General features: G+C 40.2%; 1 protein-coding gene across 1 annotated transcript in view; it reads right to left on the reverse strand.

Annotated features, from left to right (window-relative positions):
• LOC135527077 (leucine-rich repeat and immunoglobulin-like domain-containing nogo receptor-interacting protein 2) overlaps positions 1-16,448 on the reverse strand; it is a 349,079-nt gene that overhangs the window by 210,871 nt on the left and 121,760 nt on the right. Inside the window, exon 3 of the mRNA XM_064955727.1 lies at positions 6,734-6,851. The gene's annotated coding sequence lies outside the window, so the exon portion shown is untranslated. The remainder of the gene's footprint in view (positions 1-6,733; positions 6,852-16,448) is intronic.

Below are 16,448 nucleotides of genomic sequence, written 5' to 3' on the forward strand. Positions count from 1 at the left end.
TCTTTATCCCCTTACACTGTGTATAAGACAGTAGTTTAGGAATTGTTAGTTAGATTACTTGTTGGTTATTACTGCATTGTCGGAACTAGAAGCACAAGCATTTCGCTACACTCGTATTAACATCTGCTAACCATGTGTATGTGACAAATAAAATTTGATTTGAATTGATTTGAGATATTCACCTATCTGCTATTTCAGTCTTAAAAATTAACAAAAAAAGTGGAGCTGAATGTTTTTATGATTCAGCTCTAAGTCCATTCTTCTCCCTTGAATCCATGCTGGAACTTCCTCTGACATTGCTCTCAATGGGGAACAGACTGCTAGGCTAACCCACCTCCATTTCGGCAGTTCCTGTACCTCTTAACAAAACAGTTAAGTTTCACCTTGTTTCACATTGCTGTGAGGACTTTGAGAGCTTGACACAAAACCTCCGAGCACAATGAACAGCACGACTCAACAGTCCACGTTGAAAAGTACCAGACATTTACAAAAATAACCTTGGTTGGTCAAATAATGGGCCTCTTATGGTTAGACTTCCTCCTGCATATTGCACTGTGACAACATCATAAGAGACCTGTGCAGAAGAAAAGAGAGTGTAGACTTCCCAATACGCTCACTCAACTGATGTAGTGCTATCCATATTGTTCATTCTATTTCCATGGCTGTTTACATGGTATGTGTTGTTTACCTGGTATGTGTTGTTTACCTGGTATGAGTTGTTTACCTGGTATGTGTTGTTTACCTGGTATGAGTTGTTTACCTGGTATGAGTTGTTTACCTGGTATGTGTTGTTTATCTGGTATGTGTTGTTTATCTGGTATGAGTTGTTTACCTGGTATGAGTTGTTTACCTGGTATGTGTTGTTTACCTGGTATGTGTTGTTTACCTGGTATGTGTTGTTTATCTGGTATGTGTTGTTTACCTGGTATGTGTTGTTTACCTGGTATGTGTTGTTTATCTGGTATGTGTTGTTTACCTGGTATGTGTTGTTTATCTGGTATGTGTTGTTTATCTGGTATGTGTTGTTTATCTGGTATGAGTTGTTTACCTGGTATGTGTTGTTTACCTGGTATGTGTTGTTTACCTTGTATGTGTGGTTATCTGGTATGAGTTGTTTACCTGGTATGTGTTGTTTACCTGGTATGTGTTGTTTATCTGGTATGAGTTGTTTACCTGGTATGTGTTGTTTACCTGGTATGAGTTGTTTACCTGGTATGTGTTGTTTACCTGGTATGTGTTGTTTATCTGGTATGAGTTGTTTACCTGGTATGAGTTGTTTACCTGGTATGTGTTGTTTACCTGGTATATGTTGTTTATCTGGTATGTGTTGTTTACCTGGTATGTGTTGTTTATCTGGTATGTGTTGTTTACCTGGTATGGCCCCCTTGGGCCATATGCAAGGTGAGCCAGTTCCATAAATAATGTGCAAGTTCCTCTTTCCCAAACAATGAGACACTTATAGTTGACATCTATGCTTGATGTATGCCAAGCAATTCAGCTGTTCCTTCAAACGGAAAGTTCTGCAGCTGTGGATGTGTTTGCTAACATTGTGCGTTGGTCTATAAAACTGCAGCATATGCAAGTATCTGCTACAGCATTTCACTGGACAGAAGCAAAATGTCGGCTTGAACTTACTTGTGTGGATTATTAAGAACATTGTAAACTTCTGAAGACGGTGCTAAAACAGAATCCAATAGGAAGACAATAACACCAGGGAATATGTTGTTGAGAGTAGGGCTGTAATTGCCTTTAGAATGAAGGCTGTGGTGATTAGAACAAGATCAGCTCACAGAAAATGTTTCAGCGCTGAGCCTGTGGACAGTTTCTCAGTAGGGCAAGACACAGGAGCTGTCCAGGGTCCTGAAAGCAGCTGTCCAGGCTAGAAAGCAGCTCTCTGCTGGGTTCAAAACATCAGACCGAGACGGCAGCTTAACCCGGAGATCAGTAGTGTTCAGACAGCTTTCCCCCACTGCTGTACCTTCTTCGGCCAAGGAGAAACCACCTATTGACATAAGTGCAATACACGCCTTTCAGATCTGAATATCTTTCACAAGTTTTCTAATGTAGCCTGCTCATAAACTGAGGTGATCCACATGCTGAAATAATGTTTTTTTTTTTCTTTCCTTGCAAACTGTAACATGGAGAACAGTTTGTCAAAAAGAGAATGACAGTATCTTGTGAATGTCATTGTTAAATAAGCAAAGACCATAGAGTGAGCCTGGCAAGGTGAGGATATGACATCATGCCGTCATTAACTCGGTTTCCATCCAAATGGCAAAAGATTTTCATTAGAATATTCTAAAATCTGTGCATTTTTCCTTTAAACAGACTTATTTTTGGATAAAAGGCTGTGTGTGCTCATGCAGTGGACATAAAAATAACTTTACAGAATAAAACATTTTCATTGCATTTTCATCTCACCAGGTGTACAAAACACTAGGAACACCTTCCTAATATTGAGTTGCAGTTCTTGACACAAACCAGTGCACCTGGCACCTACTACCATACTCTGTTCAAATGTACTTAAGTATTTTGTCTTGCCCATTCACCCTCAGTGGCACACATACACAATCCATGTCTCAATTGTCTCAAGGCTTAAAAATCATCCTTAACCCGTCTCCTCCCCTTCATCTACACTGATTGAAGTGGATTTAACAAGTGACATCAATAAGGGATCATTGCTTTCACCTGGATTCACCTGGTCAGTCTATGTCATGGAAAGAACAATGCTTTGTAGGCTCAGTGTATAGCAGATGTTCCCACTCTGGTCTTGGTGCGTGTGGTACAGTATAGCCAATAGCTGGCAGATACAGTGCTAACTATATATTGAAATTATTACGGACGAAAAAGGAAGATTCTTTTTATTTGTCAAACAGCAGCCAAGCACCGATCATCATGTCACCGGAACAAGACCCTGGACATTTATTGGATAGGAACATCGTGCACTTTCACCATCCAGTAAAGTTTAATCAGAACTTTTTAAATATGTAGCCTAATAAACTGCATTTTGTCCTGAGTTAGAGGATCACACAACACACAGTATCAGCGTGTGACTCCAAGTTTACTTCGATATGATGGTTATTATATCAATGTTTTCGCATAAAGACGTTTCCACCGTCCATTATTCATTGTACCGACACATATCACACCATGCCAAACGAGCAAATTCTCTGTCGCCTAGGCTTGGGAGGTACACCGTATATACCGTACACCGAGGTATTTGGAAAAAGCCACGGGATGGTTTTTCCATACTGTCAATACCGTTAAAACTATTTATTTTACTTTTTCAATACATTTTAATATTTGTGTCTACATTTTACGTAAAAACCTGCAGTCAACTTGTGTGATACGTTAGGAGATAAAGCAGATTGCGTTCTTCATTTCACCTGTCACGTTATTTTACATTATGAAGCTTACCGTAGTTTCCCAGAACAGATGAGCCAGTCATGGGTTTGTTTGGAAATAGCAAAACGGTAGAAAGCAGGAGCAGGTGAGTCCAGCTGTGTATATACAGAGGTTGCGTTTTATATTGAAACACCAGCCTCAAAGTCTCAACGTCAACAGTGAAGAGGCGACTCCGGGATGCTGGCCTTCTAGGCAGAGTTCCTCTGTCCAGTGGCTGTGTTCTTTTGCCCATTTTAATCTTTTATTTTTATTGACCAGTCTGAGATATGGATATTTCTTTGCAACCCTGCCTAGAAGGCTAGCATCCCGGAGTAGCCTCTTCGCTGTTGACGTTGAGACTGGTGTTTTGCATGTACTATTCAATGAAGCTGCCAGTTTAGGATTTGTGAGGCATCTGTTTCTCAAACTAGACACTCTAATGTACTTGTCCTCTTACTCAGTTGTGCACCGGGGCCACCCCTTCCTATTTATATTCTGGTTAGAGCTAGTTTGCACTGTTCTGTGAAGGGAGTAGTAGTACACAGCGTTGTTCGAGATCTTCAGTTTCTTGGGAATTTCTCGCATGGAATAGCCTTCATTTCTCAGAACAAGAATACACTGACGAGTTTCAGAAAAAAGTGCTTTGTTTCTGGCCATTTTGAGCCTGTAATCCAACCCACAAATGCTGATGGTCCACATAGTCAACTAGTCTAAAGAAGGCCGGTTGTAATTGCTTCTTTAAGCAGAACAACAGTTTTCAGCTGTGCTAACATAATTGCAAAAGGGTTTTCTAATGACCAATTCGCCTTTTAAAATTATAAACTTGGATTAGCTAAAACAAAGTGCCATTGTAACACAGGAGTGATGGTTGCTGATAATGGGCCTTTGTACGCCTATGTACATATTTCATAACAGATCTGCCATTTCCAGCTACAATAGTCATTTACAACATTAACAAATGTCTACACTGTATTTCTGATCAATTTGAATGGTAGTGTATATATAACTTTATGAGCTTGATTGCCTGTTTTTTTTTTTAATTTGCTTACATTCGCGTTGTGCTATTTAGCATATTTAGCTAGCAACCTCCATGGAAATTCAATATTTCTTGTGCTAATTTTGTTAGCATTCTGGTCATGGGCATTTTAGCATTTTTTGGGGGACACCACCTTGTGTACTAAGCTGGTAATACCCTAAATCCCGGGATGAGCAAAGGATGGTATGACAATATCTGGATACCGCCCAACCTTACTGTCGACAGTTATAAAATTGTAGGGAATGTCCTGTTTCCATCAGGCCGGTCGTGACTTTTGTCATGCGTCAAGTAATTCATCTGTATGAAATGGTTGGAAGGAAACCTGGTTAATGTAAATAAACATTTGCATGGTCTCAAGTCCCAGTAGTAACCATCATACTATATGTCTCTTCAGGCAAGACTTTGTGATAGGATTGAAATACCCTGTGAATGCCCCCAGAAGGCATGCCGTTCCATACTGTTTCATCATTTTCCTTCCACTCTGAAATCATATATGTACAGTATTTAATTTCACTCAGTACGAACAAAAAGATGTTCATTTCTCTCAGTCCTTCACCTCTAAAGGCATATCATAATGCATGTAGCCTAATATGCTAAATGGATTTCCCCGCTTCAATATACATATCTACCGTTCCTATTTACAGTGTTTTGCCTCCTGTGTTTCAAGTTTGGATTCTGTGTGTCAAATTAATCTGAAAGCCACTGACTTCTATTTTCAGTTGCACTGTTTATGCCAGAGGCAACATTATATAAAAAAAAGGAAAATCTCAAGAGGGATTTAACGTAAAAAGAAGACGGAAAAAAAACACACTCCTAAATAGATTTAAAAGCATTGATGTAATAGGCTCAGAAGCAAATCCTTGAATAGATCACTATGCCAGTGTTACTAAAATGCCATATTCAACCACTGAAAAAGCCCTGGGACATGGGAAGTGCATGAGACCACACAGATAATCAGTGCCACTGAATGTACAAAAAGAGGTCATCTCAATTCTCTGTGGTAGGAAATAGACTTGGCATGGGGGCGTCATTTTGGAACACTGGTTCCCCATTCTCCATTCTCTACAGTGTTATGAACACTGGTTCTCTGCAACCCGGTAGTAGTAATCATTTTTATAGCCCTTACTTAATTAAAACGTCAAAGCAATATGCGGCCGAGTTCACCAAATTAAAAATAAATTCAGATGGCAGATGTGGCCTTAATGGCTTAATCCAGCCTTTATATTGGTTCCAATAAAGCATAGCCACAGTCCAATATTGTTCAATACTTGCTATCTTCAACAGAATCTGCCATAGCAACACTTTAGCTCAATATTTGAACAAAAACACAGACAACAACTTTAACACATGCACATAATGACATGGCAGACACTGTCTGTTTCCTTCTCTTCCTTCCAATTGAAATGTAACCCTGAGTAGGAATGTAGTTCAACTAAATTAGAGGGACCCAATTTCAAGCGGGACCACTCCACTGATAAGCTGTAAGAGTGATCTGAGAGAGCACTCAGGGTTCTACTGCTACATTATGACAATATTAGACTTAAAGTGGAGAGAGTAGAAATCAGATGGGCAGAAAGAGAGAGAAGAAAATAAGTCTAATTGTGTTTAAGCCTCACGGCGATTGAAGGGTTTCAGAGAACAACATTTTCTTGGGTGGGAAAACTTCAGAGAACTCAGAACCCTGTTTGGAATTCTGTTGTGCCAGGCACATGCAACACAGGGTTAGCGTTTGAAACTGTTTGACACCTCCGTGTAATCATATGTCATGTACTGTATGCCCTTTGGGAGGAAAATGGCCTCAAAGGAGTGGTAAAGAGGATAAGGTCAAAGATCAAGTGAAGTAAACTCAATTTTCTAAAGAAGCTGGGGGTGAACCGTGTACTGTATCTATTCCAGTTCTAACTAGTCAGTCAGTCTAAGTTAACCTGAACCATTAAATTACTTTAATGGTCAATTGCACAAAAGGTTCAATCGAATTCTACTTTTAAAACAACCCCTCTGAAAGACACACATACATACTGTACACACACATATATATACATTGTTTTTTAGGATTTGATACCAGCGACCCTCTGGTTGCCAGCTCACTTCTCGGGATTCTAACTGGCAACCCTCTGGTTGCTGCCTCACCTCTCTTAGCCTCAAGGCTACCTGCTGCCCATAACCATATTACCCATGTAATGCCCCACATATAATCAGTTTGTTGACAAGGAAATTCCTTGACCCATCAAAAAATAACATGTGTTGGAGAATTTACAGTAAATATGAGTACATTTATTTTTTAATTTTTTAAGAAAAACATTATTTCCTTACCTGGCAAGGCCTCTGATAGTAGATGTCCATACAGTGTGACTGAAGAGTAGTTGAGCAGTCCTTAAAAATCCCCAGTGCCAACGGAATTCACAGGTCACTTATTCCAAGATTCCAATGTCTGCAATGAAAAAAAGAGAACAAATGTAATCAGAGATACAGTGGGAGTTTTCTGGTGATAGCACAGGTCTGAGCAGTAACAAGCCCAACCAACCAAGATAAACATCCTTGAAGACTGTCAGCCCAAGGAAGACAGAGGAAGGCCGCTAAGTCGAAGAAGGAAAAGACCTCTGACATATGCAGAGTTTCTTCCTTAAACGCTTGAGCAGCTTGATTATTTTTCTGCCAAAAACGGCAGCCGAGGGACGCTTCATTAAATCCTAATTTCTTGACCGACCAACTGGCCAAGGAAAGGGTTTAATGAAAGAAGATCCTGATTTAACTCTTAACTGTATGTTTTGGCTACTAATGTAAGTGTCATGGGAGGGGAAAGGATGCATTCATTAACATATATGATTATTCATATCAATCCATTTTATTTTAGTCGACTCAGGATGCTATAGCTCTTCCTAATGAAGGGGAGGAGACTCAGTTTACTTGAATCAACGGTGGAGTTCCTTTAACATGGCTAAACTCCGCCCACCCAGGGCACCGGGCCATGTTAAAGGAATTCCATCATTCAGTGAGAAATACTTAATAAGACAGTTACAGTATGATGACATCAACTTACATTGTGAGCACAACTACCATGCATTACATTCATATGAAATTCACTGTAATGTTAGAGTAATGAAAAGCAATGATGTTGCTTTTATCAGTCCTAGGTGTAGATAAACCTGATAACAGATAAGAAATGTGATAAGTAATACAATTAATTGAACAACTTGTGAGGTGAGATGGGTTTGCTCCCAGAGGACAAGAACTGATACTGTATGTTAATCACACTTCCTACTATCAAGTCATCTAGGTCTCCACTTAATAACACTCTCGACAATAGAGAAACTGCATAAAGGTGGAGAAATTCAGATATGTCATTGTTTCAGCACAACCCACAAAGCTTTAACACTACGGCACGCAACATGGTTCAATGTGCTAATAAATCGGCACAATTTACTCTTGAGTAATGGAGAGCAAAGTCTGCTGCTAATGTTTGCTAACCTAACTATGCTATCGCTAGTCCCATAAAACATTATGTTTTCTAATGTGAAGAACAAATGTTTATGCATAGTCTAGATAACATTTGGTATTGGCCAAGTAAACTTATTGTTTTTCAACCAAGTTAAGTATTTTGCCAACTATTTTTCATACTTGTTCTGCATCTGTATATTTAAGCTATAAGACATGAGGGGTTATGGTATATGGCCAATATACCACGGGTAAGGGCTGTTCGTATGTATGACGCAACACGGAGTGCCTGGATACAGCCCTTACCTGTGGTATATTGGGCATATATCACAAACCTCAGAGGTTAACCTCAAACTGGTTACCAATGTAAGTAGAGCTGCAAAAATAAACGTTTTGTCATACCCGTGGTATATGGTCTGATTTTCCACGGCTGTCAGACAATCAGCATTCAAGGCTAAACCACACCGTTTATAATTCGTAAATATACCTCTGGATCCAATCTTCTCCTTCACCTGTGCTGAAAGAAACCTGATCTACTATCTTAACTAGTGCTGCTCAACACCACCTAAATAACTTGCTCGGTCTTCTCTCAACAGTGTCTTTGTCATATTTAGTTCTGTTACTGATTTGCACACATCGATCTGTATACTGGTATTAAAGATACAGAAATGAAGTCTCTCCTTGTGCAGGCTAAAAGTGGGTGGCTGTTGGTCATCCAGGAAACACACAGTAAGTGCCCAATGTGGCAATCTTTGATAGCAGTGTAGGAACTCAACTTCGTGGAGGCTTTCGAGCGGAAAGCTTTTCCTTGTAATCTCCGAATTGGTCAGCAGAACAAATCTCCAAAATGGACACGTTAAAGTTCTGGTAGAACTTTTTAAACTGAGCTTGACGAAGCAGAAAGGCATTTGACTGGGACATAAGTCTACAATATCCTGTCCAAATGATTAGACAAAAGAGGCAAAGGCCTGTCTGCACAACACAATTATACAGTTCCCGGTATTTCAGAGCATGAGTGTGAAGTGTTTTCCCCCTTTGTTTTCAGCAAGTCAAAATATGAGTCTTTTTATAGCTTAGTTCACCTGAGAAGTGACAATGCTCTCGAAAAACAAACAAACAAATCTTATTTTATTTCAAATGAAAACTGAGACTGCCCATCCAACAAGTACAGTCAGTGGGCGTTGACGAACCAACAAATGTTCAATGCCTTATTAACGCTCACGAACGTTGCCGTTTTCTGACGGCAGCCCACCCACAGATTGGAATAATCCGCCGTTGAAGGATTTGGAAGACTGGAGTCGTGGAGGGATTACGAAGCGGGAAAATGAGTGCAGCTTAATTGGAGCAAAGACTTAATGAGAGTCCCTTGAGGACTGTAATCAGTGGCAGAGGAATGGCCCAGGTAGGGAGAGAGCACGGTCAAAGAGATCAGGCTTTCCAAATGATAATAGCAGGGGTTTTCGATTCCATGCCTGAGCCTGACGGGGAGACTGTTAAGAGAACTGAAGAAGGGTGTCTCTGGTGTCCCTCATCACTTGCTTTATTTTGAGGCTAAGAAAGGTCATTTCAGGAGAGGTGCTTCAGTTGAATGGAGCATAAGTGGCAACAACCTAATCCCGATTCATTTAAAACAAATTTATGTCTATTTTGTCAATGGGGACCAGATTAATAAAGGATAGCTAGAATACATAAGAATCTGTTCCAGGTAGGTAGAAATGCTGACCCTCTGAAAATGCTCTACAAATTAAACTACATTAGCTTCCTTTGTAGATGTATGCTATTGGATTACGTTTTCTTCAAGCGTTAGATCTTGTCAGGCATTCAGATGGACTTTAAGTTACTTTTGGTTTGGCTTCAGTTGTTTCTCTTCCTGGCAATACTTTAGTGTGAACACTTTGCTGACTATGTCTTTCTGCATGCCATTGAGAAATTGTAATTTCCCATCTGGATTCTTATTTGTTTACCAAATACTTGGTTTTAGTATGTGTCCTGATTGAGTTAGCAGCATTTTATTGAGCAGTTTCACCTTTGTGCAGTCTCAACTCACGTCTCCGCACAATAACCATAAAACTCCACTTGTGTCTGTCCCCATATCTGTACATCAACACTTAACCTGGTAGGATTTACTGTGTTACTTTGCTTTCTGCTTCAATAATAATTTCACAATTGAATTGTGTTGCTTTCAAGGCCTGGTGTCGTATCTCAGTTTGTCCCAGACAAGGCTTGCACAAATTGCACCGAATGTGGATCAAGTGTTCATCTGACGATCGTTCGGCACACTTTGTTTTAGGGACCACCTGCTGTACACAACATTTGTCATGCAATTCTACATGTAAAATTGGTGCGCACTCAGGTTGAGGTGCTATTGTACTCTCGGCCAGCAAACGTTATAGGTATGTCTGAGCCCTAAGAGAAACGTAGGCCTCTTAATCTTTGCAGTCCACTGCAATCCTCACTCAAGCCCCTCAGGCTTGGTCACCATTCTGATTCCATTATGTGGCGACAGACTGAAGCAAGTCTGAGCTTGTGCATTCAATTCAACTTCATGACACATATATGCCGAAGGAGGTTTTAGGCTCAGCTGCATTGATCCACAGCTGAATTCGATTACACGCACACTGAGGACCATTAACAGCAATAAATTCTTCTTCTGTTTCAATGTGATGTCCAATTACATTGCATTAGCCAGAAGTTAGCCATCTAGATTAGCACTGACCATCAACATTTGATAGTTACGATACTTAGACTAGAGTTAACCAGGACATACAATTACTTTTGTGTACAACCAGCTGGGGCAAACTGCCATTGTACCACATGCAATTAATTGCTGCCTCCGAACTAGAGCAACAATTGTGGCTTTTGACGTCAGCAGATATGTATCAGCAGATATATTCTACATCACATTTTTATCAATCTAAATATCTCTCTCATCGTTGATTTCAATGGGGTGAATGGGGCCACTAATGTCAAGGACAACATATTTATATAGTTCTACAGATAAACTGTCATCTATAACAATGAGTCGGTGATTTTATCCAAGCAGAATTTTCACGGTGATGCAATACATGTCAGTCATCAAGAGTGTAGATAAACAGGGAGGTACCCTAGGTAGAATTTGCTGGATACAAAGACATCATTAATTGTCTTTGAGAGTGAGTGAAACACTGAGTGCAGAGAAAACATTGTCAGTTGGCATCAGTACATAGCCTAGGAATGTTTCCTTCTCTTCCAAAAAGGCAAACAGAGGTCAGTATTCATATTGTGAAAACTTCAGGATTAAAGTGATGTTCAATAGAACAAATTGATATGTAAACGACGAGGATGAAACAAACAAGGGGAACTTAAGCCTGGAGGCACAGTCAGTAAAGAACAGCAAGTCAAAAAACGGACGCAGACAGACGAAAAGAAGTGGGATGAAAGTTGAATGCAAATGTACCTGCTGGGGCCCGAGACAAATACATAAATTTCCAGATAAAAAGAATGCATGAAAAAAATATGGTTGTGGGGGTACACAGCAGTACATTTCTTTAAAGACAACCTTTTTTAGAAGATATAAAAGACGGATGAAAAGGGAGAACACTGCTTGTGCCTTTGGCCTACGTTGAGAGTTGTTGCTGAGAGCTTGGTGAATAAGACCCAGTAATGCCACGTGAACGCTCTTCCTACACAAAGGTTTATTGCATTAGTGCTCAGAGCGGCACTGTGTGTGAGTCAGACTCCGACAGTGGGACTGGCTTCATTAGACAAATCTTACACAATGGGCAGGGAAAAGGCCAAGACAGGCTCCCTCAGGAGACAAAGTGCTCTTTTCCATCTGCAGCATTGTCAAACTTAAACTGTGACATCTGTCCCAATTGAAGTGCTACTGCAGCTGATGTTAAGGAGAAGGAGTGTTAAGTCAGAAATTATCCGAACAGTTATCAGTTATTGTTTTGAAGATGGTGGGCCTTAGGGAATCACTGCTAGTCATTTCTAAATTAATAGGTCCCTCAGAGACATGCAGAATATATAGTCAATGGCATCATTTCTACGATTCACACACCATCCTCCATACAGTGCCACCACACTTGCTACCTTGCCGTCTCAAAGATAGCTCAGGTCAAAAGTAACTGCCTCCCTATGGGACAGTATTCCAGAACATGAGAAGAATCACAGAATGGTATTCTGGAAGAGACCTGTAGGTCATGTTCTGCCTGAATCCCAAATGTCAAGGGTCGTGTAGGGTCTGTTATAAAGACTGGTATAAAGACACCTCTATTAACCTTTAACCAGAGAAGATCAGCAGCTTGATTTACTACAGGGAGGAGCACATACACATGCATACATACATGACAAGTGCTAAAATACATTATAACCGCATCATAATGCATTATCATTATCAGGTTTTAACTAAAGTGTTACCAGAAAGCTTTGCACACATAGACAAGCAGACACTTCTTAAAATAGACTCGTACGCCAGTGTATGCACACACACACACACACACACACACACACACACACACACACACACACACACACACACACACACACACACACACACACACACACACACAAGCACAATTAGCTAAGGAAGGTGATTTACACTCAGTGGCCTAAACAGCTCACATCTGGAAGGCCACAGAGAGAAGGCCACAGAGAGCGTGTAACACGGCACCAAATCTGAATTTAATTGGGAGGATTTCTCCCCACAAGAGCCTGACGGAAAGACAACAGCGAGCAAATAATAAAGCTTAAATGAGATCCAAGAAAAAGTAGGGGAAACAAAAATAAACCAACAAGACAACAGATGTCTGAGACAGACACAAGAAGACTAAACATGTAATCCTCCACATCCTGTTCCACTGATCAGCTTCCTGTGCACAGCACCTGGCACATTCCTCTAATTTGTTGACTCCAAATGTTAAGCAGAATCATGTCCGACACATACTTCAAGCCAAACGACAGTAAAAATGGTCGGCCGCCAGGTATTGTGAGGGATTGCTTCACGATTGAAAAGGAGCACGGGAAAACTGCAGTCTCCTGGGGTATGTCTCTATAAGTTTGGCACATCTAGCCACTGGGATTTTTAGCCATTCTTCATGGCAAAACTGATCCAGCTCCTTCTAGTTGGATGGGTTCGCTGGTGTACAGCAATCTTTAAGTCATACCATAGATTCTCAAATGGATTGAGGTCTGGGCTTTGACTAGGCCATTCCAAGACATTTTATATGTTCCAAGCCACTCGAGTGTTGCTTTAGCAGTATGCTTAGGGTCATTGTCCTGCTGGAAGGTGAACCTCTGTCCCAGTCTCAAATCTCTGGAAGACTGACAGGTTAACCTCAAGAAATTCCCTGTATTTAGCGCCATCCATCATTCATTCAATTCTGACCAGTTTCACAGGCCCTGCAGATGAAAAACATCCCAACAGAATGTTGCTGCCACCACCACGCTTCACTGTGGGGACGGGATTCTCGAGGTGATGAGAGGTGTTGGGTTTGCGCAAGACATAGCATTTTCCTTGGTGGCCAAAAAATACATTTTAGTCTCATCTGACCAGTGCCTTCTTCGGTATGTTTGGGGAGTCTCCCACATGCCTTTTGGCGAGCACCAAATGTGTTTGCTATTTTTTCTTTAATTTTTTCTGGACACTCCTCTGTAAAGCCCAGCTCTGTGGGGTGTACGGCTTAAAGTGGTCCTATGGACAGATAGGACCACTGCAGCTCCTTCAGGGATATCTTTGGTCTCTTTGTTGCCTCTGATTAATGCCCTCCTTGCCTGGTCCGTGAGTTTTGGTGGGCGGCCCTCTCTTGGCAGGTTTGTTGTGGTGCCACACTCTTTCCATTTTTTAATAATGGATTTAATGTTGCTCTGTCGGATGTACAAAGTTCCAGATATTTTTTTATAACCCAACCCCGATCTGTAGTTCTCCACAACTTTGTCCCTGACGTGTTTGGAAAGCTCCTTGGTCTTCATGGTGCCACTTGCTTAGTGGTGTTGCAGACTCTGGGGCCTTTCAGAACAGGTGTATACAGTATATACTGAGATCATGTGATACTTAGATTGCACACAGGTGGACTTTAGTTAAGTAATTATATAACTTCTGAAGGTAATTGGTTGCACCAGATCTTATTTAGGGGGTTCATAGCAAAGGGGGTGAATACATATGTACGCACAACTTTTCCTTTTGTTATTATTATTATTTTTTTAAACAAGTTATTTTTTTCATTTATTCATTCATTCATTTACACTTCACCAATTTGAACTATTCTGTGTGTCCATTACATGATCCAAATAAAAAAACATTTAAATTACAGGTGGTAATGTAACAAAATAGGAAAAATGGCAAGGGGTATGAATACTTTTGCAAGGCACTTTATATTTCAATTGCCTGGTCTCTTTTACCTTCAAGCTCATTAGTTGTGGAGAGATACACTGCATGTAAATGGTTTGTGTTGAGAATGCTTATCCTCACATTTTAGGTTAGGTTTAGAGATGAGAGAGAAAGAAAGAATGATACAAGCTCTACTGTATGTGCAGGCTGAGAAAGTATAGTCACTTCAAAAAGTACATATCAGGGTCGAAGTGACCGAGTTGAAAACATGCTTCAGTGGAGGCAATTTGAAAGTGGACATCAAACAAAACCCAGTGGGAGGAAAAATCATATTTACCTGACAGTCAGCATCTGCTGGGCTCAATTCTTGTTGGAACTGTTATTTACATGGTATAAGAGAAGATTAGCTCATTCTAGTTGCATAACTTACCTGAGGCAAGGCTATGTTTATTTTGTACTATATACTGGGTGTTTACGACTGATATTCAAATCAAGGGTCCTTTGGAGACTGAGTAAATTACTCTAAAATAAAAGCATGTCAAGAGTATGTGGAATCCATTTCCTGCATCTATAACCACTCCAAGACAAGTGCAACACAATAATCAATTCTGCCTCGGTGATATTAATATATTGACTTATTCACCTGTACTCTTATAATCGACCTTTATTTCTGAAAAATTACATTAATCCGCTTGTTGGTATGCTTGCGTGTCCTGCAGCATTTTCCATCAACTCGAACAAGTGTTGGAAAAATGTAATTTCATGGTGACAAAAAAGCTAATTGGACACTGGTCCATGCATTTGAATGATGTAATTTTCCCAAAATTAATATTTCTTGATTTGTCTCGGCGATATAAGCTCTATGCAAATACCCTGCCCTATGACGGTGTGTGCCCTTTTAAAGTGACATCAAAGTGACTACGCCTAATTAACCAGAAATGGACATTTAGCCTATGGTTGTCACATACTATAAAATGTACACTGTACATTTCTGTGTAATAAAATTTGAGTCAAAAAATGCAAGATTGAACCAGTGTACTAGGCTAAAGCTGTGACCAATGGTCATGGACACATGACAATACCCTTTGAGAGGGTTGAGCTAAACAACACTGAGTTTCCTCCTAGACTAAAAAGCATTTCAAATGGAGGTCCTCTATTGAACTGGTCAAGTGCAAAGTGCCACCCAAAGACCAATGCACATCCATGCCATGTCAGAGCATATGAATGGTGCCATTTTGACACCTGTATTGATTGACTTGTTAATGGATCATTCTGATTGGCCGGTTGTATGCTTCTCAGCCTCAGAAGGCGGGGTGTCGGTCTATTCGGCTTTGGAGTGCCAGGCACCAACTTGCAATAAAGGGCTGCCTTGTGTGTGCTTTATGGTACTGATGAGTTATTCATTATAATTTTCTTCATGATAAAGGCCAAAACTGTCCAAGTGTCTGTCTGCTCTGCCCATCTGTGACCCATAAAACAAACACCACATGCATGTCTTTTTTCACATTGCATCTCTCCGTACAGAACTCTTCTCGTTTGCACAGTGTTCTACCCTAAGGCCTCCCTTGTTCTATTATTTTATTCAAGATGTTGAATAGCTATTTTACAGAGCCTGAATGAAAATGATTCATGCCCATTGAATTAAGTTTTATTTCTGTCCAAACAACAGTAAGAGGCACAACTTGGTCACGCAGTCGAGTTTCAGTTTAATTCTCTTCTGTCTTGACATTTTTTTCTTTTTCTGAAAACAATGACTGTACTTTTCTTTCTTTCGCAACATGAGATTTTGATGATGGCTGGCGAGAAAAACTCACAACGAGGTCATTAAACCCAAATTATTAATTCATATCTGTGTTTCCAATTACTGAATTACAGAGGAAAATAAACCAAAACACAGACTTTTTCTGTTGCTGCATGATAAGAAATGATGAGATGGAGGATGGAGAGAAAGATGAAACACCTTAACTTCAAATAACTGAAATGACTCACAAATACTCATACCCCTAAATGCAACAATCTCAAGAGATGTGGTTTTCTAATAATGTGTTAGCAATCCTGAATTAGTGGCCTCAGCCATTGAGGAAAATGGCCCAATCAAAACATCTCAGCTTTAACATTCATCTTCACAATCTCCTACATGTTACTGGGAAATGTCAGCTGTTATCTGCATTCTTTTCATTTGATTTCTCTCTCTGTTTCCGTTGGAATCTTGACAGGCTTCCATTTAGCCATTCTCTCACTCTGCTCACCTTGTTGCTGTTGACAGTAACTGACAGAACGTTG

This window comes from Oncorhynchus masou, chromosome 32, assembly GCF_036934945.1.
Source record: "Oncorhynchus masou masou isolate Uvic2021 chromosome 32, UVic_Omas_1.1, whole genome shotgun sequence".
In the NCBI taxonomy this organism is placed as follows: domain Eukaryota; kingdom Metazoa; phylum Chordata; class Actinopteri; order Salmoniformes; family Salmonidae; genus Oncorhynchus; species Oncorhynchus masou.